General features: G+C 41.3%; 1 protein-coding gene across 2 annotated transcripts in view; it reads left to right on the top strand.

Annotated features, from left to right (window-relative positions):
- Positions 1-24,610, top strand: part of LOC122552699 (muscarinic acetylcholine receptor M3-like) — a 335,328-nt gene that overhangs the window by 40,675 nt on the left and 270,043 nt on the right. Inside the window, exon 1 of one of the 2 annotated variants that reach the window (XM_043695577.1) lies at positions 9,184-9,214. The exons of the other annotated variant lie outside the window; for it this stretch is intronic. The gene's annotated coding sequence lies outside the window, so the exon portion shown is untranslated. Of the gene's footprint in view, positions 1-9,183; positions 9,215-24,610 lie in introns of those variants that run through there. 2 annotated transcript variants of the gene reach the window in all.

The following is a 24,610-nucleotide window of genomic DNA, read 5'->3' on the forward strand; positions in this document are numbered from 1 at the left end:
CTGTTTCCTGTTACTAAAACAATAAAATATAAAGTGAAGAAACTATTCAATAGAACTGACGGCATCTGTGGAGAAGATGAGTTAAGGCGTGAAATCATTTATGGGCATGAACAATGTGGACCATGGGGAGATCTGTGGCAGAGTTGTGCAAGACGTTTTGAGAGGCCTATCTTAGTCTCAGGAGCAGTTCTTGGCATCTTTTATTCAGCTGTTGAGCAGCGTGACAAGTTTCTCAGTAGGCAGCGACAATTTACCACTTAAGGGAGGTTTCTAGCTTGTTAAACACCTTATTAATGGCACATCTTACCTCATTAATAATCAGCTTCCCAGCTTAACACATCAAACAACTAGACATTGAGAATTCTGGATATGGAAGTCACAGAGGGTACCTGATACCTTCAGTTCACAGTTTCCCCAGAGGGCATCCATGTTTCACATCAGGCACTAGCATCTCAGGGCATGCTGCATGGGCACTGACCACTTGCACCCCATATCTACAGCACTGGCCCCTGACACATATCAGCCTTGAAAAACCTGCATGGCATGTCTCCAATTCACTTACAGGACACGTTTGCACTTCATTGCTGCACTGTCATTGTGATATGGCAGTTAGGACACTACATCAGAGACACATACCCAGCTCATGGGACTGGTCCTGGCTGCATCCCCAGGGTCTTCATTTTCTCTGATTGTCCTTGCTGTGAGTCTGGCTGGGTGCTTACAGTGTCCCTGCTTTGTATTATCTTACCTTGCCTTTTTGCACTTTGCTCCCTCAGTCAGACCTCTCAGCCTCACAGTGCTGTCATATTGTGCTGATGTTTAAAGCAAAGAAAAAGATTGTAATTGTTGTCATCAAGTCTCTGTTGAATCAAGAGAGATAGCCTTTGCAAAGGAGGTCCCAGTACAGTAAGTCAAGGGCAGCCACTGATACTAGGTCAGGGCTTGGACATATCAATCATTCACTTGTGGTGATCAGAGTCTGGATGCTCTCCCCATAAGGGATGAGGAGCCAATTGTCAACAGCCTACCACCTTTCTTGATTTCTTTCTACCCTACTGTACATTATTTCCCTCTTGGAATGAGACAGAGACAGGTATTTAAGACGACTTAAGCGGGTAGCACAGTTGTTACTGTCGGTGCAATGGGAAGGTGTACCAAGTGAGTGAGTGGGTAGCACTGAGGGTCTGCAGGATTAGTGTCATCAGGGATTTGGGTAGGTTGCAGCAAATAGGGGAAGACATTGCAGGCAATAGTTAGAGTGGTGGGAGATGGGTTCAACAGCAGAGAGAGTGCGTGTAAGGTAGCAGAGAGATGCTGGCAGTTACACTGACAGATTGAAGAAGGTCATTGATCTTCCACTGACATTGCTTTGAGTTCCTTCAGGCATTTGAGACTACACTGACCAGAGTGGCTTCCTCCGACCAGGCTGGCATGGCCTGGTGTCATGACTTCCTCTTCTGATCCTGGGGTCAGATGACATCCTACTTGTGCACCACACCATCCAGCAGGACCTCCAGATCCCTGCCCACAAAGCAAAATTTCCCTTGTCGGCCATGTCCAGGGCAAATATCAGTGGGCATGCAGTGCAGTTCCAGATTAACAATGCTTGGCTGGATTCACAACTGCCTTTTAAAGATGGCACTGATATCAGAGATGCTGGGTAATTTAGGGGTGTCCTGGTGGTGACCAATTATTCCAGGAACTGTGTGTAGTATGATGGGGATAGAATTGGGCGAGAGTGGCCACCATAAGGCTGGGCTAGGTGGTTAACGAAGGAAGTTTAGTAAGATATGTTGGGAAAGCACATTTCATCTCCCAGTAAAGAAAAACTCTCTGAAAGAATTCAACACAACTTGCACTTAGCCAAAAAAAAGTAAGGTTCAGTTCAATGTGTTTTTGTTAGGTAAGAAGCTTCTTTGAAGTTGTGAGTTCGAATCAGAGTCATTGACTGTCACTATAATTCTGTTTTCACTTAATTTGAAATCCAACTGGTCACAAATGTGAAAAAAAAGGCCTGCTCAAACTCTACACATTAACTATGCTAGTCAGAGAGCAGGACTGATGGTTCCATCAAAGGTTTGATTCTCCACTGGTATGAATAGAGTAGTAGTCATGCAGCTAATGAAAAAGACATTATAACAAATCAATCTTCACTGAAAGTAAAATCTATGGGCTAATCTTTTGATGATTTGGCCAAGTTCAAAAGGCAGAGTGGTAACACTCTCACCTCTGAGTCAGAGGTCAATGGAACATAGGCAATCGCTATGTGGAGATCAAAGCCAGTCATGACATGTTCTTTTGGGGGAACCGGGATGGGCAATAAATGCTGTCTTCTCAGTAGCCCTCGTGTTGCATGAATGAATGAAAATTCCAGATCAGACAGCACAGCACAAAACCTAGCACTGACATGCCAATTCAGGATATAACCAAAGCACAAAGGAGAGCGGGCATCAACGATTCAATATCATCATTTCAAAGTCATGATGTGGACAGGAGAGGTTGGGTCAATATTTCCACCCCAACCAGCAAGTTATCAGCTTCTAATCCCTTTCTTGTTTTTGGGCTCTTTCTGTGTACAAATTGACTGATGTGTTTTCTGCATTACAGCAGTGAGTAATTTCAAAAAGATTTCAAAGGTACAATGGAAATTCTGAGGTCATGAAAGGTATTTTTTTAAATAGCACTTCTTCAAATCTACTAACCTGATATAATTTTCAGGCAGGCTTTTAAATGGTGTTCCAATACTCTTGGCCAAATTACACAAACCAGAATCCTACTCTGTTGTCTGACTAATTGTAATCTTTGCAGAACAATGGTTCAGATCATCACCTTGTTGCTGCAGCAGTCTCACTGAGACCCGGTGAGTTTGCCCAAATCGGAAATTTCCCCTTTCCACTCTCACCCGTTGCCCTCTGATTTACAATTAGTTAGATCCAGTCCCTCAAAAGGTTCCTGAATTTAATTCCTCCACGTCGTTCACTGGGACAAAAGGAGAAATATGTCACCGAAACCTTTTGGAATGTCAAGCACAATCTCTTATTCTCATATTTACTGTAAATACTGATTATTGCCAAAGTTCAAATACATTAATAGTAATCGAGTAAATATTTGAACAGTATAATTTGTCCCTTGCTCCAGTTCCTTTTCTGTAATGCTAATGTTCTACAATAGTAAAGTACAGACCTTAGTGAATACTGTAACCCAGCTGCTGCTATTGAATATAAATGAAGGATTCTGGATTCTTCATGTAGAATTTATTAAACAACAACTGATCTGGTCTGATGTCAACAAGAATGAGACTTATTTGTAACTCCAGATACTCTGGCTGATGTCTTCCTAATGTTCAGCCTTAATGAGTCATCAAACTGTACTTTGTGTCCAAATTTTGCTGAGGGTTTCCATCATCCCAGGATGATAACTGAGTACACTCTGTTCCAAAGCAGCCTATCTTCCTTAATTGCTTAACTGACTGACCGATCCTCCAAAATATTCCACTGCAGTTCATTGAGAGCAATGTATTTAGTGTGTCTCTTTACTCCCTATTCATGGAGCTTTCTAAACCCTTTAGGACGTATGGATAGGAGCAGAAGCAAGCCATTCAGCCCATCTAATCTACTCCATCATTTAATGAGACAATGGTTGATCTGATCATCTTCAACTTTCCTGCCTTTTCACAGTAACGCTGACTGATTAAAAATCTGTCTCAGTCTTTCATATAATTTTCAATGCCTTGTATCCTTGAGCCGAGTTCTGAAAGGGTTGCAGAAGCCGAGAGACCTGAGGGCATATGTGCATAAGTCAGCGATGGTGGCTAGGCAGGTCAAGGGGATACTTACTAAAGCATATAGTGCACTATGCATTGGGGTACAGTGTACAAAAGCAAGGAAGTTATGCTAAACTGGATAGAACACTGCCTCAACGTCAAATATTCTGGAAACTTTAGGAAAGACCGAAGGGCATTCAAGAAGTTCAGAAAAGGTTCATGAAATTCACTCCAGGCATGAGGAAGCTCAATCACCTTGATAGATAGGGGAAGATGGGGCTGTTCCGTTTTGCAAAGAGAAGGTTGAGAGCAGACTTCCTCGATGGATTCAAAATCATAAGACCTACAGTAGATCGGGAAAGGATGCTGTCATTTGGTGGAAGGATTAAGAAGCAGTGGGCACAACTTTAAGATACTTGGTTCAAGAAAAGGAAATACAGACATCAGCAGGTAATTAGGATATAGAATGCACTGTCTAAGAATATGGAAGTAGATATAATCTGAGTAATCATGGGGTAATTAGATTTTGTTTTTAATTCACTCATGGAATCTGGGTATTGCTGGCTGTATTGCCCATCCCTATTTGCCCTTGAGAACGTGGTGGTGAGTTGCCCCCTTGAACTGTTGCAGTCCATGAGCTGATGGTTGACCTGTAACACTGTTAGGGAGGCAGTTCCAGAACTTTGACCCAATGACACTGGATTTACAGTGATATATTTCTGAGTTAGGATGGTGAGTGGCTTGGAGGGGAGCTTGTAGATGGTGATGTTCCCATATATCTGCTGCTCTTGTCCTTCCAGATGGAAGTGATTGTGGGTTTGGAAGGAGCCTTGGCGAATTTCTGCAGTGCATCCTGAAGATGGCTCAGCATCAAAATATGGAAAGGAAGAGTGTGTATAACTACAGGGAGAAGGTAGAAGAGTGGCAGTGGGAGAATTCTCCTTCAGAGAGCCAGCACAGACACACCTGACTAATGTTCTTCTTTAGTGCTGTAACCATTTCATGAAGTTGAGGTCAGAAATGGTGAGAGGTGGATAGGAGCAAAATATTGTGATATGTCACACAGTTAGTGTGCAGTATCCATTTGAAACATGTTCATAATGTAAAGAAAACATCATAACATATGACCTGAGGTTATAACTTTCTCCAACTCCAACACATGTTGATGAAAGCTGGCAACTGTTGGTAACTGGATAACTTGATATTAGTCCAGATGCTGAAGCACTTGGCACAAAGAAAGATGGTTATGGCGGTTGAGGTCAGTCATCTCAACTCCAGGACATCTCTGCAGGAGTTCCTCAGGGTTGTGTCCTAGGCCCAATCACCTTCAGCTCCTTCATAAACGTTCTCCCCTCCATCATAAGGTCAGAAGTGGACACATTTTATCTCTCCACCCTGAAGACTTCCTGCTTCTATTCCTGATGAAGGGCTTTTGCCCAAAACGTCGATTTTCCTGCTCCTTGGATGCTGCCTGACCTGCTGTGATTTTCCAGCACCACTCTGACCTAAACATTGGTTTCCAGTACCTGCAGTCCTCACTTTTTCCATGTTTGTCAATTGTTGCATAATGCTGAAAATGTGTTGCTGGAAAAGCGCAGCAGGTCAGGCAGCATCCAGGGAACAGGAGAATCGACGTTTCGGGCATAAGCCCTTCTTCAGGAATTGTTGCATAATGTTCAGTATCATCTTTGATCTAGAAAATTTCAAGATTTGAACAAGTAGCAAATAGCATTTATGCCACACATGTACCAGGTAATGATAATTTCCAACAGGCAGAATCTAACCATCACTCTTTGACATTCAATGGCATCGCCCATCACTCAATCCCCTCAGCTCAACAAGGGGGTTACCATGGACCAGGGACTAAACAGAACTAGTCATATAAATACTGTGGCTTCAGAAGCAGGTCATAGGCTTGGAATCTTGCAGTGAGTAACTCACCTCCTGACATCCAAAAATCTGTCCACCAACCAGTCAGGGGTGTGATGGAATAGTCACAACTCACCAGGATAAGTACAGCTCGGACAATACTTAAGAAGCTTGATATCATCTGAAACAAAGCAGCCTGATTGATTGGCACCACGTCCACAATCATTCAGTCTTCCCATCACTGACGCTCAGTTGAAGTAATGTGTGCTATCTGCATGATCTGCAGAAATTCACCAAGGCTATTTAGACAGCACTTTACAAATCCACAACCATCCACAATCAATGCCATGGAAATTCTGAGGTCACGAAAGTTTTTTTTTTAAATAGCACTTCTTCAAATCTAATAACCTGATATAATTTTCAGGCAGGCTTTTAAATGGTGCTCCAATACTCTTGGCCAAATTACACAAACCAGAATCCTACTCTGTTGTCTGACTAATTGTAATCTTTGCAGAGCAATGGTTCAGATCACCTCCTTGTGGCCACAGCAGTCTTGGTGAGACCTGGCGAGTTTGCACCTATTTCATGCCCAAATCGAAATTTCCCCTCTCCATACTCTACCACCCCCCCCCCCCCCCCCCCAAACCTCTGATTTACATCTTGTTAGATCCAGTCACTCAAAACATTTCTAAATTTAATTCCTCCATGTCATTCACTGGAGCAAAATTTATGTTCACAGTTCAAAAGGAGAAATATGTCACCGAAATCTTTTGGAGTGTGAAGCACAATCTCTTATTCTCATATTTACTATAAATACTGATTATAGCCAAAGCTCAAACGCATTAATAGTAATCGAGTAAATATTTGAACAATATAAGGAACTAGTCATATAAATACTGTGGCTTCAGGAGCAGGTCAGAGACTTGGAATCTTGCAGTGAGTGACTCACCTCCTGACACCCAAAAATCAGAATAGTCACAACTGACCAGGATAAGTACACTCCGACAATACTTAAGAAGCTTGATATCACCTGAAACAAAGCACCACGTCCACAATCATTCAGTCTTTCCATCACTAACACTCAGTTGAAGTAATGTGTGCTATCTGCACGATCTGCAGAAATTCACCAAGGCTATTTAGACGGCACTTTCCAAATCCACAACCATCTGGAAGGACCAGGTTGACAGACATACGGGAACACCACCATCTGCAGGTTTCCTTCCAAAATGCTCACCAACTTGACTTGGAATATTTTCCTTATTCCTTCGGTCACTAAGTTGAAATCCTAGAGCTCCCTCCTTGGTTACAGTATGGGTATACCTATTGCCCAGGGATAGCAACAGTTTAAGAAGGCAGCTCACTTTCTCGAGGGCAGCTAACAATGGGCAACAAACACTATCGTAGCTCGCAAGACCCACTTCCCATAAAAATGAATTGAAACATCAAGTACCTGTGATTGCAGTATATGCATGTATCCCGACCTGTAATGAGCACCTATTGAATATTTCAGTACCATGTTATTCATGTCTAATTCTTGCATTGCAGGATTGTTACATTAATTATAAATATCCTGTGGGAGGCAAAATCCACACCATGGTGGTTGTTCAAAAGTGGCAAAAAGACTGGGCAATCCACAAACTAATGGATGTCTGTCTGTCACTTCCAGTGTGCAGTAGTTTAACCTTTCAGATCATTGATGTGAGTGACGTGAGGGAGGCTAATAAATAAGTTAAAATTTAATGGCAGAGTATTCTGCAGGTTGATAGCTGTCAGTTATTAGAAGCATTAATGGTCCAACTATGATTATGAACCATTTAGTGACAACCATTTATCTTGACTTGTGTCCATAACTGGTTAAAAACTATAGTATTCTCTTTTGAAACAGCCCTTGTCTAACCTAATTTGTTATCTAGCGTTACAAGACAAGCTCCTGCAGCACAACAACTGGGGCTGTAACAATTGTTGCCCACAGCTGTGAAGCTTGAATAATTCTGGTATCTAAAAACCGCTTGAAAATAATACAAAAAGTTACTGTTTGAAGCTCTCCTGTGCAGTCCATTTAAGTTAATCAGCCAGTGCAAATCAGGGGACTAAAGCAGTGCAGGCTCTGAAGCAAATTGGCCTCCTGCATTTTCAGTCGTTAGCGTGCAGAGCTGATCCTCATTTGAAATGACATTTATCCCATCCATTGGTTTGCAATTGACGGTGTCATTGGATGGACCTAGGACTCGAAATAAGGAAATAGTAAAACCATGTACATGTGAGAGTGCATTGTTTCAATGCATATATGACTTCAAACACTGTGCCAATTTACAGCAGACTAGACTTTAATACTACTGCCAGTCTCATGCTGAGGAATAACTTCTAAACCAAGTCTGATTAAGCCCATCCAAATGATGTGGCAGTAGGCAGAAGGAGACACAGAAGTTTGAAAAGATGAGTAGTTGGCTATTAAGACACATCAATGCAAAAATTATTCTTCTATCCCCACAAGTGTACTGGAGACTTGAGAAGAAAGCTTGACCTTAGTCTAAGGGAGTGGTAAAAGTATGGACCCTGCTGTCAGGGGTGTTTAGATTACTTACAGTGTGGAAACAGGCCCTTTGGCCCAACAAGTCCACACCGGCCCTCCGAAGAGCAACCCACCCAGACCCATTCCCCTTCACCTCACACTACGGGCAATTTAGCATGGCCAATTCACCTAACCTGCACATTTTTGGACTGTGGGAGGAAACCAGAGCACCCGGAGGAAACCCATGCAGACACTGGGAGGAGAATGTGCAAACTCCACACAGACAGTTGCCTGAGGCAGGAATTGAACCTGGGTCTCTGGTGCTGTGAGGCAGCAGTGCTAACCACTGTGCCACCGTGCTGCCCAAAAAATATGGAACGCTTCACGAATTTGCGTGTCATTGGTGAAGGCAGATACGATAGGGGCATTTAAGAGTCTTTTAGATAAGTACATGAATATGTGGGGAATGGAGGGATATGAACCAAAGGCAGGCAGAGGGGTTTAGTATAATTAGGCATCATGTTTGGTAGAAGATTGTAGGCTGCAGCTCTTGTTCCGGTGCTGTACAGTTCTATGTAAACTGATTGAAATTTCTCAGACTTGGGAGATTGGATAAATGGGAGAGAATTTGTGGAATGTATTGTACAGGTATAAAAGGTTCTGAAGGGGTTAATGCTGAGGAGTGCCTTAAGCACCAACCACTGTTAGGATGTTATGTAGACTTGAGGACCGAACAGTTAATATTGCAAAGAAGTGAGATCTAATACCTGATCCTCCACAACATTTCTGTAACAATATCTATCACATCTGTTTAATATGTTAAAATATTTGAAATGCAAACTAAAATTACACGTCTGGTCTGTTTTGTTGCAGAGAAAACAGTTTTCTTTTACATTCCAATTCAAAGGGAATGTGGAGCTGGGTGGTCACTTATTTAAAGTACAGACTTCAGGAATCATGTAGGAAAAACCACAAAAGAAACTGGACTCATTCTGTAAAATACTAAGGAAATAGAAATCATTTATGAAATCCACAGATGGCAGAATTCACACAGACAAGCCACAAAAAAGGTACAGATCTTTGATTATACACAAATCATGGCAATCCTCCAATTTATTTGCAAAAAAACATGAAAATGTTCTGACCGTAGAAACTTGGAAAACTCTCTGGTTAGTGCAGTATGCAGCAACAGCATGTATATCACGTCAAACACTCAAGGCAAGGAAAATAAATAATCACATTCGAAAGAAATGGCCTCAGAAATAGTATTATCAGATTGACTACAGTCAAATCCTTATCCTAAACTATTGTAAAATGGGAGATCATCACATGTTGGGAAGCCTTCAGGCAGTTTGAAAATATTCACTGTTCTTGCACAACTGCAAAAGTGAAGAAAAACAAAGAAAAGCTGCATTTGAGATGGGGAAGCAGGTATGCACTCCAATTCTCATGTCAGGAATTGTCACTGTCTGAAATAACTGCACAAAGGCCGGTAACCTGTCACCAAGTCACCCTTCATTTATATGTGCATCAGACATGGGCTTTGACCAGTCAGCTTCAATCCAGTCTCGAGACTGAGGAGACTTTCTGAATCTCCTGTTTATATGTGTCAGCCAGGGCTCCCTGATTGACCCAGCTTAAAAGCCCCAATTAGGGATTGCATAGTCAATGAGGTGCACCTGGCCCTGGTTCCAAACACCACACTGTCTAGTTTTGATCCAGTGAGTGAGAAAATAGGAAACTATATTTCAATGAGGCAAGATTTGGTACTAATGACATGTAAATGCATGCAAATATGTCTCACACTACCCACAATGTCTCACCTTTCAAATGTTATTTGCAGAATTGCACTTCTTTCTCTTGACATCAAGAATCTTCCGATATTATCATTATTTTCCCACTGCGTCGTCATTGCCTACATCATTCCGGGCTGGGAAAATTGAGCTGAATGTCTGTCACAGCATGCAGCTTACAAATCATGTCTTGTTTAATACAAGAGCCTCTCTGTGGGAGTCTATAATGTGGAAGTGTTAGCCCAGTGGTATTATCATGCAGTTATTAATCCAGAGACCGAGGTAATGTTGTGAGGACCCAGGTTTGAATCCCATTGCGGCAAATGGTGAAGTTTGTATTTGATCATAATCTGGAATTATGAGTCTCAAGATAATCATGAAACCATTGCCAGGGAAAAAAAACTAATCTAGTTCACTATTGTCTTTTAGGGAAGGAAACTGCCATCTTAATCTAATTTGGACTACTGCTGTCAAGTTGTCTGTGCAATTAGAGATGGGCTGATGTAGCCAATCCAGCCAGCAATATCCACATACCGTGAATAAATAGGGAAAACAAAACAAGATGATCAATTTGTTTTCTTCTACCACGCTAGACCAAGTAGAACTTGTAGATTCCTAACTTGGACGAGTCTGGTAGCAGTCAATCTATCTCAGTTCTGGAGAAGGGTCATTGGACCCGAGATGTTAACGTTACTTTCTCTCCACAGATGCTGCCAGACCTGCTGAGGTTCTGAGCAACTTCTGTTTTTGCTTTAATACAGAGCCTGTACAACATAATGTCCAATGTTTAGAGATTCCTCATACAACAGAAAGGGCAAATCTAATGAGCCGAATCATGCTTTTCCTGTAAAGTATGATCCAAGATAAAATACTACAGACCGGAAATAAAAACAGAAAGTACCGAAAAACCCTTAGCAAAATCAGAGAGTATCCATGGAGAGAGAGACAGAGTAAATGTTTCAGGTTGATACTCTTTGAGCAGTCTATGTTATATTTGCTCTTCTTTCTTCACTTGCTACAGTTATTATGAATGTATTCAGAGAATACACTGCACAGAAAATCCAAACATTTCCTTATTTTTAACTTCTGTTTCTAATTTATTGCTCTTCTCCCTGTCCAGGGTTGGGAAGGCTAGTCATGTGTCATTAATACATTTGGTTTTGGCTTTGTTAGTGCAGACTGAACTCCACGGTTGCTATGAAACAGGAACCAGAGATGTTTCATTTAGCTTTTATTAAGCTGGATAGCCTAAAGGTTTGTGAATGTGATCCAGCTCTCACTACTGCTCAAATTCAATAGTGATTTCAAATATCCAGTCTACAGTACGTTTTGAAGAAAAATTGGGTTTATTTACTCAAAATTGTGAGTTAAAGGGGGCCAAATTTCATCTGCTGCCTGCTCCATTATTTTCTGAGAGCAGGTTTGCATTGGCAGGAAAATTGGCGAGACTTCCATTACAGCTGAGATTATGTGAACTTCAACCCCATCCCCAAAACATGTGGCCTGCTGCTTTGAAATGGGAGAGTTTCATGTCAGTGTGGAGGAGCTAACTGCAATGATAGCAGAATTGCACGTGGTGCTGTTGACATAGCCAACAAATGTGTGTACCCATGCAGCTAAAGGTAGACAAAAGTTTTCAAAGGTTTGACATTTCAAATTATCCATCTCAATATCGTTATTTCATTCTGACTGCCAATCCATTAGTGATGCCATGAGCTGAAACTCACTCCAACAGTAATATCAGTCAGTATAACAAATCATTGAGGGGAGCAACAACATTTTCTCAAGAAAACTGAGATACCAGGTGTAGGTCTACAAGACTGAACTCCAGCAGGAGATTTAAGTAAAATAATCATAGTCCCAGAAAACCATACAACTGCCCTCTCATAAGAGAGAGATGACTGATGGTGTTCTAACCTGAAGGTCCCTCACTCCTCAGGTGAGGGGCAATTCAAAAAGGTGGGAACTTCATGGTGACCTTAGTTGGTACGGGAATTGAACCTGCACTATTCCTGTCACTCTACATTATAAACTAGCCATCCAGCCAACCGAGTTAACAAAGCCCCAGAGGTGCCAGCAGAAATAGGAGTTCAAGCAGGAACCTCTTAATTTTATTAATTGTAGAAAATCATGTTCTCAACCCAACATATCATTTTGCAAAAACCAAAAATTGGTCAAATGGTTGACTGTGTGAAAGAAGGTGTTGGGTTTCAAAAGGATGTAAACAGATTGGTCAGATGGGCATATAAGTGGCAGATGGAATTTTATCCTGATAACCCCGAGGTGATGTGCTTTGAGAGAAGCAACAAGTCAAGGGAGTACTCATTGAATGTCAGGACACTAGGAAGTTCAGAAGAATAGAGGGAACTTGGGTGTTTCAGATCCCTAAAGATGGCAGGACAGGTTAATAGAGTAGTTAAGAAAGCATACAGGACAATTGCCTTTGTCAGTCATGGCATAATTATAAGTGTGAGGCAGTCATGTTGTAGTTGTACAGAAGTTTTGGTCAGGCCACAACTGGAATATTGTGTGCAGTTCTGGTTACTGCACTATAGGAAGGATGGGATTGCACTGGAGGGGGTGCAAAGGTGATTCACCAGGTTATTACCTGGGATTCAGCATTCCAGAAAGGCTAGGTAAGTCAGGTTTTCATTTAGGATTAGAGTGGTGCTGGAAAAGCAAAGCAGGTCAAACAGCATCCGAGGAACAGGAACATCTACATTTCAGGCAGGAGCCCTTCCTGATAAATGGCTCCTGCCTGAAATGTGGATTTTCCTGCTCCTCAGATGCTGCCTGACCTGCTGTGCTTTTCCAGTACCACTATCATCTTGACTCTAATCTCCAGCCTCTGCAGTCCTCACTTTCACCTTATTTTCTTAAGAGCAGATTAGGTTGAGTGGGTCATGATAGAGATGCATAAGAATCACTGAATCATAGAATAGAATCTCTACAGTGTGGAAACAGGTGCTTCAGCCCAACAGGTCCACACCGACCCTCTGAAGAGTAACCCACCCAGGCCCATTCCCTCTACCCAAAAGTTACCCCTGACTAATACACCTAACCTACACATCCCTGAACACTATGGATAATGTAACACGGCCATTTAACCTGACCTGCACATCTTTGGGCTGTGGGAGAAAACCGGAGCACCCAGAGGAAACCCACACAGACACGGGGAGAATGTACGAACTCCACACAGTCAGTCACCTGAGGTTGAAATCAACCTTGGGTCATTGATGCTGTGAGGCAGCAGTGCTAACCACTAAGCCATTGTGCCACCAGAGTGTGAGGGGCATGGACAGGGTGAATAGAAAACAGCTGTTCCCTTAGTCAAAAGGTCAACAACAATGGGTTTAATTTTAAAGCATAAGGCAGGAGGTTTAGAGGGGATTCAAGGAAAACCTTCCACTCAGAAGTTGATGGCAATCTAGAATGCACTGCCTCAGAGGGTAGTTGAGGTGGGAAACCTCTGAACTGGTAACAAGTACCTGGATGAGCACTTGAAGTGTCATAACATCCAAGGCTATGGATCTAGTGCAGGAAAGTGGGACTAGTATAGATAATGGTGCCTTTTTGGCAGCACTGCTTTAATGGACCGAATGGCCTATATTGTACCATATGATTCTATGATTTTATGATCCTATTCTACCAGTGGATCTGAAATACCAGTTGTGAAACTATTCCCTTCGATTAAAAAGTTCCAGTAATAACATTTTGGATCGTTAGCATAACTCCCTCCATGATATCATTCTAATATCATTTTAATATCATTCTTCACTCAATTCAAATTTGTCTGAATATGTTGGCAAATTCAGAGTTTTTGACTAGGCTAACGCTCACCACGCAATGTCTTGGGACCGAAATCCTTCGAAAGTAAGCTAGCCCTGGTCAGCATTTATCTCTCAATCAACATCATTAAAACAGACTATCTGACCACTATCACATTGCTATTTATGGAACCTCACTGCGCACAAATTGGCTGCTGTGTTTCCTATATTTCAACAGTTCAAGAGTGTCTCACTGGATTTACAGTGAAATCATTTATGTGAAGACAATTTTTACACAGAGACAGGCTATTCTGCCCAATCAGTTCATGCTAATGATTGTGCTCAGTTCCATTCTCATTCTATCCTTTCTCATCTAGATCTACCATTGTTGCTATCCATTAAGGTAGGATGTGCAGATTCTGGAAAACATATATCAAAGAACAACGTTATTCATGAAACTCAAATATGGCAGAGGGCGGTCATGAGTAAAGAAAAAGCACTCCCACCAAAAATCATCTGCCCAGTGCCTCCTCAAATGTACATATTTGGAATTCCGCCATGCTTAGTTTGCAGCTTTCTGCTTTCCATTGGAAACTGTGGACCACTAAATTGCTTCCAGTTTGATAAAACTATGATTGGCTTCTCGTCTGTACATTTCCACTGCCCTTGGCCAAATTTACAATGCTAATAATGGTATCACCAGTTACTAACATGGCTGGAAGTCACTGATATTACTTTGAATGATAATTCGTGGCAAACCGTTAAGTTTCACTATCTTTTTACCAGAAGGCATTCGTGTGCGTTCGTGTAATTCTTGCTCACAGATAGGTACATGCTCAAATTTTTTCAATGTTCTGTTTTCCCGTGATATTCCTATTCTTTAGACATCACTCTCAGTGATTGCGTTATTATGTAACATTCGTCTGTGTATCGGAAATTGGGCTGGATTTTAAGCAAAGCGTATTGCTCAACACCCCCGCACTGCCTCCACCTCCACCCATTTAATACTAAGGACAGCTCACCCCAAGTTAACAATCAGCCCACAAGTTGCCCATCACTCAAGCTGCATGGTGGCAATTACCCTGGTAGCTGAGTTAATTCAACTGGTGACAGATTGAGGGCCTTAAGAAGTCCTTAATAGGTAACTGAAGGACTTTACGGTTAGTAACTCATTGCTACTCTGTGATATTTGAGCTACAAACTCACTACTTACACGAAAAAGATGATGATTAAAAGTCCCATGTGTAAGGGACAAGCATGGGTCATAGGTCAGTCAAGTTAACTTCACCTTGTGCATTCACCAGGTGTACTCTGAGCAAACAAAGCCCACCCTCCAGTGGCTTTCATTAACATGCAGGAGTCGTGGTCAAGTAACATCATCCAGATCTTGACGCTATTTTAGCTTTAGGCCACACACAATGCCAATCACACTCACAGAAGCTTGCCTCCAGGGTAATGATGCTGTCACAGACTAATAGAAAGTAGGATTGATGATCCTGCTATCGGATAAAAGTTCTCCTGCTACAGCAAGCTAAATCAACAGCAATCTTGATCCACAGATTCAGCATTATCTATTACCATAGATTGTGGTGTATAAGGTAATTCCTGAAGCCTTGAAAAAAAATCCTTCCAAAAACAGAGGTTGATTTCTCACCCATCTGTGCAGAGATATTATTCTACACTTCTGCAACAGGTAGGACTTGAATTCAGGATTCCTAGCTCAGAGGTAGGGACACTACCAATGCACCATAAGAGCCTCAGGGGCAACTTACATGCTGTATATAAACTGAGCCACTGGTACTGGTGTGGATAGTCGACATTTTGAAGTATGAAGAAAAAATAACACTAGTAACATAAATTAATTCAAGGTGACGCAGGTCATTGATTGGCATCTATAATTGTAGAATCCCTATACTGTGAAAGCATGCCAATCGGCCCATTGAGTCCACATCAACCCTCCAAAAATCATCCCACCCCATCCCTTGAAAGCCTACATGTCCCACGGCCGATCCACCTTGCTTGCACATCTTTGGACTATGGGAGGAAACGAGAGCACCCAGCTGAAACCCATGCAGACATGTGGAGAACGTACAAACTCCACGCAGTCACCCGAGAATAGGAATCAAACCTGGGTCCATGGCACTGCGAGACAGCAGTTGCTAACCACTGAGCCACCGTGTCTATGTTAATTCTAAAAGGATGTTTTTAAGCAAAACAAAAATCTGTCAAATTTACTGACTTCAATATTCTGTGTGAAGAGTTCACAAAGTTCAGTCTGATCCAAATCACCAAGATGGCACTGTCAGAACCTCACTCTGATCCAGGTTCCTCATTTTCAGTTTCAGAGGCATGCCCCCCAAATCACCTTCCTGCCCATCCATTACCTATTCCACATTTTTTGAATGATTTGCTGGCATTTTGTGTGTTCATCCCATCCCAAGATTTTAACTCAAAACCACACAAAATTTTGGATGAGACAACACTCATTTGGGTAAAGAGTTGTTCTCTGTTAACCATTCACATATTCCATTCAGTGTTAACATGATCCCTGAATGATGTGTGTAGGTGCACATTCAAAGGGTGAACAACGAACATTAGGTCATCCAGCATAACTATATTTGAATGGTGTTTCTTCAAAGACATCTCTTGATCTCATTGGGTATAAGCTATGTGTTTTGTATAGGCCGCAGGATGTCTAATCCACAGAATACCATGCTGCAGCCTCACTGCAATCTATTGCTGTCACAAATATGCACAAAAGCTCTGACAGTGGATTTGATGTTCAACGTGGTTTTATATTTGAAAATTAACATAGGCTTAATTATATCCGTGGAATTCTTTACCACAGAGGGCTGTCAAGGCTGGGACATTAAAGAATATTCAAGCTGAGCTGGACAGTTTGTAATCACTAAGGAATCAGGGGTGATAGGGAAAGGGTAGGAAAGTGGAGTGGATGATTATCAGATGACCCATCATCTCACTGAATGACAAAGCAGACTTAATGGGCTGAATGGCCTCCTTCTGTTGCTGATGGTCTGAGCCAAGACACACTGTACTATCATAACTCTTGTCTTTTCATGTCCTACCATTTTCATTAGAACTGTTTTCAAGTCTTTCCACTCCACAGTTAATTGTTTGGCCTATTAAAATTGATGGATGTGTTATCCATGTTACCAGGGTAATGGGATAGCTATTCAGGTTTGTGATGCTGTCTCAATGTGGCTGAAAATTATGGGAAGCGTGTGCATTGGAAAGATATACAGAGGATCTTGGGGTTGAAGTCCATAGCTTCCTGAAATTGGCCACGCAAGTCGATAGGGTGATAAAGAAGGTGTATGACATGCTTTCATTCATTGGTCGGGGAATTGAGTACAAGAGTCAGGGTTTGGAGATGCCAATGTTGGACAACCACCACTTCCACAACCACCTGATGAAGGAACAGCAATCCGAAAGCTAGTGCTTCTAATTAAGGTGTTGGACTGTAACCTGGTGTTGTGTGATTTTAAACAAGAGTCAGGGTGTTATTTTGCAGTTTTATAAGACTTTGATTAGGCCACACTCAGAGTATTGTGTTCAATTCTGGTCGCCACATTGCAGGAAGGATATGGAGGTTTTGGAGAAGATTCAAAAAGAGGTTTACCAGGATATTGCCTGGATTAGAGCGTATCAGCTATAAGAAGAGGTGAGAAAAAACTCAGGGTGTTTTCTCTTGAGTGACAGAGGCTGAGGGGTGACTTGATAGAAGGTTATAAAATTTTGAGATGCATAGTTAGAGTTGACGGTCATAATCTTTTTCTCAGAGTTGAAATATCTAATAGCAGGGAGCATGCATTTGAAGTGAGAGGGAGAAAGTTCAAAGGAGACACGAGGGGCAAGTTTTTTTACAGAGAGAGTGGTAGGAGTCTGGAATGTGCTGCCAGTGGTGTTGGTGGTGGTGGCAGGTACACTTAGGACATTTAAGGGACTTTTGGATAAACACATGAATAGTGGAGGGATGTGGACCAATAGCAGGCAGAAGGGATTTGTTTAATTTGGCGTCGTGTTCGGCACAACATCGTGGCCAAAGGGCCGTTCCTGTGCTGTAAAGTACTGTGTTCAATATGGGAGAGAGTGCAGAAGACATTTATAAAAGTGGTTCTGGGGAAGAGGACCTTCTTTTATGAGAATAGACTGGAGAAGCTGGGACTGTTTCCTTGAGGAAGGTAAATGCTTCTTGGCCATTTGAAAGAAGTTTCAAAAAAGCTCAGGATTCTGAACAGAGTAGAGAGGGCGAAACTGTTCCTGCTCATAAAAAGAAAAAGGGCACAGTTTTAAAGCATTTTGCAAAAGAAACAAATAGAAGTTTGCACAGCAAAATGTGGTGGAAGCGCGTTTAATTGAGGCATTCAAGAGGACACAGAAACAATGTGCAAGATCATGGGGAAAAGTGGGCGTGAAGTGAAAATGCACAGAGAGCTGGTGCATACACAATGTGGCCTGTTTCTATGCTACAATACTGGAAAGCTGTGAGCCTTTGTTTAATAGTTATTAGAAGTAAAAGAAAAAAATGAATGGTTAGAAAAACAACAAAGAACTGTGGCTGCTGGAAATCAGAAATGAAAACAGAGACTGCTGGGAAATCTCAGCAGCTCTGGCAACATCTGTGGAGAGAAAGCAGAGTTAACGCTTTGCATCAGTGAACCTCCTTCAGAACTGAAGAATGGTCACTGGAGCTGAAATATTAACTCTGCTTTCTCTCAAAAAAAATGAGTGGCCCTATTTATGGCATGCACATGGCTACTACATCCAGTAACCTACAGTGAATAGAACCAAATATGAGATTGACTGAACAAGTAATGGATGTTGATTACATATTAAGTTGATCATGGCTGATCTGGATCTTGACATCATCCCATTGTGGCAGTGATAGTTTATGGTTCTTGGTCATCTACTTCCATGTTGATAGCTTCATCTTTACTTGAAAGGGTGGAATACTATCATATGAAGATACATGTTCTCATGAAAATCAGTCTTGGTATTCTGGTTTTCTTCCAAAGATGCTTACTGTAAGATGCTCAGTTCCTAAAACATATTGGCATCATTAATTTGATGCTTTAACAGCTGGTTTTGGCTCTTTTACTATCTCTGTAAATGTCCCACTTCCTTAAAAATGTTGCATTGGTGTGTTAAATTTGGGCAATGCTTCTGCTAATGTATTTTTCTAAAGTCTACATCTGAAAGAGTAACTTCTAGTTGCTGTGGTTCTGTTCGCCGAGCTGGGAATTTGTGTTGCAGACGTTTCACCCCTGTCTAGGTGACATCCTCAGTGCTTGGGAGCCTCCTGTGAAGCGCTTCTGTGGTGTTTCCTCCGGCATTTATAGTGGTTTGAATCTACCGCTTCCGGTTGTCAGTTCCAGCTGCCCATTGCAGTGGTTGGTATATTGGGTTCAGGTCGATGTGCTTATTGATTGAATCTGTGAATGAGTGCCATGCCTCTAGGAATTCCCTGGCTGTTCTCTGTTTAGCTTGTCCTATAATAGTAGTGTTGTCCCAGTCAAATTCATGTTGCTTGTCATCTGCGTGTGTGCCTACTAAGGATAGCTAGTCGTGTCGTTTCGTGGCTAGTTGGTGTTCATGGATGCGGATCGTTAGCTGTCTTCCTGTTTATCCTATGTAGTGTTTTGTGCAGTCCTTGCATGGGATTTTGTACACTACATTGGTTTTGCTCATGAGAGCTCGGCGAACAGAACCACAACAGTTCTGTTTTTAATCGCTGAAAAAATTATTGAGTCTGTATATCTTACATCTCACCTTTAAACTTCTACTGTTTCATTTGTGTTGCCTTATCTGCCAAATGTCATTTCACCAGTCCATGTTCTTCTGAAATTTGTTGCTCTCTTCCTCATTGTTTACTACATTTCAAAGTTTCATAACATCTGCAAATGTAGAAATTTGCATTTTCCCATTATTTAACCATAGAAACTAGTTAAATACTTTTCATGGAGCTGTAAGTTTATAAATAGTTTTACAAACATTATTTTCCCCTTTCTAGTTAGTAATAGAATTAACTGATCTTACTTGGCAACAGCCTTTTTCTTTGTCTAAAGATACCACAATCTGTGTTGCCAAGGTGCTCAGCCTCAACTTGCATTCAAATATTGATGTGCTATGGATGTCACTGTGCATGTTTGTACCAGTACTTTTCCACTCCTCAAGTCTGAGCTTCAGCCAGGCTGTCAGAAAAAGTCATTCTACTTGAGCCCTGAAACTACTTGGTATAGAACAGCTTTTAAATCATGATATTAAGAATGGCATAACCCAGACTGCTTTACAAGCAGTTCACTAGTTGTTGAAATGTAGTCATTGTTATAATGTAGATATTACTAAGTGATGTAACTAGATATTAGCAGGCAATTAATCTTTCCTTATTTTAGAACATGCGACTGCTGTATTACCATTGATGGGACTCTTCTGATGGCCTAATATGCAAAGGTATCAAGATGAAAAGAGCAGAGGTTGGAAATACTGTGCTACGTTAGGCCAGTGGTTCTCAACGTGGTTCACAGACCATGACTGGTTGACAATGATCCTCCAGGTTAGAGGCTGACCCAAAATGTTAGCCACTGAACTACAACACCATGGCCAAGTTTATACAAGAGAACAGACTAAAAGCCTCCTCTCTATCACTCACATGATGTCACACAACAGATCAGCTCCTCCATGCATGGCATAAGCTTGACCAACAATATTGTTTTATGAGCAAGATTTATGTTACGTTACAACATATAAATGCAAGACTGGATTTTCAAATCCTTATGTGCTGAAAATGAAGAATAACTGCTGCATGTAGAATCCAATTAGAGACTGAAGCTCTTCAGCTTAGAGCCAGGTATCACTCTTGGAAATCCCATCAAAAGTAACAATATACTTCCCATTAATTTTGCTGAGTTTTATTGAAATGGCAAACAAAAGCAGATATGATAGGTGATCCATGTTCATAGGTGCTCAGACAAAAATGTTTAAGAACCACTGAACTAACATCAAGGTCCTATCATTTGTCTGGGCTAGAAGGGCAGGGAGCAGAGTATGGATTGACAGTAAAAGGTACTCATAGGTCTTTCTCCTGGTCATCACAATGGTGTCCAATGACATACCACAGGAATCAGTGCTGGATCCTTATTGTTTATGATATACAAATGATGTAGATGAGCGTGTGCGGGGAATGATAAGTAAGTTTGCAGATGACAAAGATTGTTTGGTGGTTACTAGTGAGAAAGAAGATCCTAGATTATAGGAAGATATAGACAGTTGATAAAATGACATAAACTATATGAGCAGGGAGGTTATGCTGGAGCCATACAAAACTTTGGTTAGCTCACAGCTGGAGTACTGGGTGCAGTTCTGGTCATCACACTGTAGGAAGACGGCGATTGCACTGGGAGATGTGCAGAGGATATTCACCAGGATGCTGGCTGGGTTGGAGTGTTTTTCTTTGAAGATAATTTGGATTGACATTTTTTTGGAACAGGGTGGGGTGGGGAAACTTAATTGAGGTGCATAAACAGGATAGATAGAAAGCAGCTATTCACCTTAGTTGAGGGGTCAATAACAAGGGAGCATAATTTTAAGGTGAAAAGTGGGAGGTATAGAGGGGATTTGAGGAATTTATTTTCATGTAAAGGGTGGTGGGAATCTGGAATGCACTGCCTGGGAGGGTAGTAGAGTTGAGAAACCTTGCAAACTTTAACAAGTTTCTGAATGAACACTTGAAATGTCGTAACATTCAAGACTATAGGTCAAGTGTTGGAAAGTGGAATTAATTTAGATAGGTTGGAAGAGACTTGATAGGCCAAAGGTCCCCTTCTGTGCTACATGACTATGTAGTGGCTAGTTTTGAAGATGCATCAGTGAACACAGGATATTGCTAGGCCTTGACCCCAAGACAATTAGCACATCTGTTTAGCAGAAATACCAGAGGGTTAACAGTACAATTAAAAATATACATCAGCAACTGTCAGTAACAAATGGAAAAAGGTAAGGATGGATAAAAGAATATTTTATATCTACAGAAAACTTTTGTTTTTTGCCACAAGAAGTTCCTCCAAAGCTAGAAACCACAAGTAAAAGATTTTTATGTTCACAAATTTTTATTTTAGGATGTTCATTACTGCAGTCAGTGCCAAACCACATGAAATTGACAAAATATAAACTATTCTGACCACCAGAGGGCCACAGATTTACTTTATATTCAAAACAAAATGGGTGAACTTCTTTGCAAACATTCCCTTTTTAGGATAAGTTTCCAACGATGATTTCGAATGCTACAAGCTCACTTTTTTTTAAAAAAAGGGACTCTTGATAATAATAAAACTAAGCATTGTTTCAGCAAATCGAGTAAATAACATTCCAATTTAAAAGAAAATGTGCTATATCGTGAGATATATTACCTTCACCTTTTTAAAAAATTGCTCCTCAATTTTTCCAGTTTTCCAAATCTGAAGGAGTTGACACTTGCGGTTTCAGGGCGTGTGTAATGTTTGAACATCAACGGTACACTGTAGGTTACAGACGGAAAGATTCTGTTGTCATGCCGTAGCTAAAGACACATTTTTAAGCTTTCATAATATTTCCCCCCATCCCCGTCACACTCCTTTTTAAAATCTCAATATTGAATTGAACCAGGCCAGACGGCGATTTCCCTCCTCTTTTCCAACTGTTGTTTCCTCCCATAATAGTTGCTCCAGAAGACATCTGAATTGATCACTACATAGGACAAACAGGAAGACAGCTAACGATCCGCATTCATGAACACCAACTAGCCACGAAACGACATGAACAGCTATCCTTAGTAGCCACACACGCAGATGACAAGCAACATGAATTCGACTGGGACAACACTACTATTATAGGACAAGCCAAACAGAGAACAGCCAGGGAATTCCTAGAGGCATGGCACTCATCCACAGATTCAATCAATAAGCGCATCGACCTGGACCCAATATACTGACCACTGCAACGGACAGCTGGAACGGACAACCGGAAGCGGCAGATTCAAACCACTATAAATGCCGGAGGAAACATCACAGAAGTGCTTCACAGGAGGCTCCCAAGCACTGAGGATGTCACCTAGACAGGGGCGAAACGTCTGCAACACAAATTCCCAGCTCGGCGAACAGAACCACAACAACGAGCACCCGAGCTACAAATCTTCTCGCAAACTTTGAGTAACTTCTAGTATTAAATGAATAAACAGGATTTTATGTTGGTCTATCATGCAATGCTTTAATGTTTTTCACCTTAAGAAGTCAATGAATTCTCATGAATTCTTGAGCTAGTTCGACTTTCTTTTCACGTCATTCTCTTCTGTTTTGGAATTTCAGTTTCCTCCACCATTTCAACAGTTTTTTTGAATGCGTGATCCTCTTTTGATGGTGATATATCAGAAAGAGTTGTATCAAAAAGTATAAGAACAATTCTGTCTCGAATTAGTTCTGTTGTAAATCACCACTATCACAAAATTCTGACAATGTTCTGCATGTAGGTTTGCTCACTGAGCTGGAAGGTTTGTTTTCAGACGTTTTGTCACCATACTAGGTAACATCATCAGTGAGCCTCCGGATGAAGTACTGGTGGCATGGCTGCTTTCTATTTATGTGTTAGCTTTCTTTGGGATGATGATGTCATTTCTTGTGGTGATGTCATTTCCTGTTCTTTTTCTCAGGGGGTGGTAAATAGGATCCAGGTCAATGTATTTGTTGATAGAGTTCCAGTTGGAATGCCATGCTTCCAGGAATTCTCATGCATGTCTGTTTGGCTTGTCCTAGGATGGATGTGTTGTCCCAGCTGAAGTGGTGTGCTTTTTCATCTATATGTAAAGATACTAATGAGAGTGGGTCATGTCTTTTTGTGACTAGTTGATGTTCATGTATCCTGGTGGCTAGTTTTCCTCCTGTTTGTCCAATGCAGTGTTGTTATAGTTCTTGCATGGTATTTTGTAAATGACATTAGTTTTGCTTCATCCGGAGGCTCACTGATGATGTTACCTATTAGGCTGACGAAATATCTGAAAATGAACCTTCCAGCTCAGTGAGCAAACCTACATCCAGAACCTCAACCTGAGCTATAAATCTTCTCAAAACTCACTAATTCTGACAATATGTAAAGATCATTAATAAGATTATCCACAGATTCTCCAGAAAGCTACATTCTTCTGTTAAATCTTGTTCTTTCTATTATATGATTGTTATTTGATTAAAGCAATTGTCAAATCCTCTTATAATACCTGCAGAAGTATTTCCCTCGTCTCTTATACTTTGTTTGAACACATGATCACATGAACACATCAGATCGGATTCTTATTTATTTATTATTAACAGATATTTATTATTACTCATGGACTGGCGTTTATTGCCCATTCCTAGTTCCCCTTTAGAAGGTGGTGGTGAGCTGCCTTCTTGAACTGCTGCAGTCCATTTGGTGTAGGTGCACCCATAATGCCAGTAAAGGGGGGAAGCTCCAGGATTTTGACCTAATGGCACTGAAAGACTAGAGATATATTTCCAAGTCAGAATGGTGTGTGGCTTGGAGGTAAACTTGCAGTTAGGGTGTTCACATGTATTTGGTGCACTTGTCATTCTAGATGGTAGCAGTTGTAGGATTGGAAGGTATTGTGAAAGGAGCCTTTGTGAATTCCTGCAGTACATATTGTAGGTAGCCCACAGTGCTGTTGTTGAGTATCATTGGTGGAGGAAGTGGATGTTTATGGAAATGGTGCCAAACAAGCGGGCTGCTTTGTCTTGGACGGTGTAAAACTTCTTGAGTGTTGTTGGAGATGCACTCATCAAGGCCAATGCTGCCTTGACATCAAGAGACTGTCATACAAGAAATATGTGCTCTTGTTCTTCTCTGGGCTTCTTATGTAATGTTG

Source organism: Chiloscyllium plagiosum, chromosome 9 (genome assembly GCF_004010195.1).
Source record: "Chiloscyllium plagiosum isolate BGI_BamShark_2017 chromosome 9, ASM401019v2, whole genome shotgun sequence".
Classification (NCBI taxonomy): Eukaryota; Metazoa; Chordata; class Chondrichthyes; order Orectolobiformes; family Hemiscylliidae; genus Chiloscyllium; species Chiloscyllium plagiosum.